A 756-nucleotide genomic window follows, 5' to 3' on the forward strand; every position below is an offset into this window, starting at 1 on the left:
TACAAACTTCCTAAAAATATTTTTTTCACTGGAGGAGAAGTCAAGTATTATGTTGGGGGGAGTGTATATAACATTTTGAAAGAATGAAATTTTGCTGTATTTTAAAAATTTATGCTGTTTCTGCTGTATTTTTTGTGTGTGTTTATTTTTATTTTTAGTGTGCTTACATGTTAAAATTATTTTTTTTAGTGTGTTTTTTCTTTTTGAAGATTTATTTAAAAAGTGAATTTGTTGAAACTAAACAAAGTAAATAAACACAAACTTGGCTTAAACATTTTTCAAGATCAATGACTTTGTAAATTACAAGCTTTGATGAGCAACATGAGATGAAAAATTGAAAATTTTGTGAATAATTCATAATGTTATAACTTGGATAAAATGCAAACTTTTTGGAAAATCATTTATCATGACCTTGTGAATTTGTTTAAAAATCAAAGAGTTGTACATAAACCAACCTTGTGAGAGAGTGTAAGCCAAACACAATAATTATGTGAGCTTAGTGAGAAACTTTTTGGTTTTGCACAATTGATTTTGTTTAAATCTTTCTTTACTTGGTTGTAAACAATTTGATAGGATATGATCAAGGCAAGTTCTTTCAATTAGAATGAGCCACTTGACCAAAAATGACCAACCAAAAATAGGAATATCCTTTGTTAACCCCTTTGAGCCTTAAAATAAAATTTTATTCTCAAAATCAACTCTTGAGACTAATATGGAAAAACAAAAATAATCTCCTATACTTTTCTAAGTAAAAAG

At 26.9% G+C, this 756-nt stretch overlaps 1 pseudogene; it reads right to left on the reverse strand.

Annotated features, from left to right (window-relative positions):
- The window catches only part of LOC109333021, a 16,182-nt pseudogene that overhangs the window by 15,071 nt on the left and 355 nt on the right, over window positions 1–756 (reverse strand).

This window comes from Lupinus angustifolius, chromosome LG02, assembly GCF_001865875.1.
Source record: "Lupinus angustifolius cultivar Tanjil chromosome LG02, LupAngTanjil_v1.0, whole genome shotgun sequence".
Classification (NCBI taxonomy): Eukaryota; Viridiplantae; Streptophyta; class Magnoliopsida; order Fabales; family Fabaceae; genus Lupinus; species Lupinus angustifolius.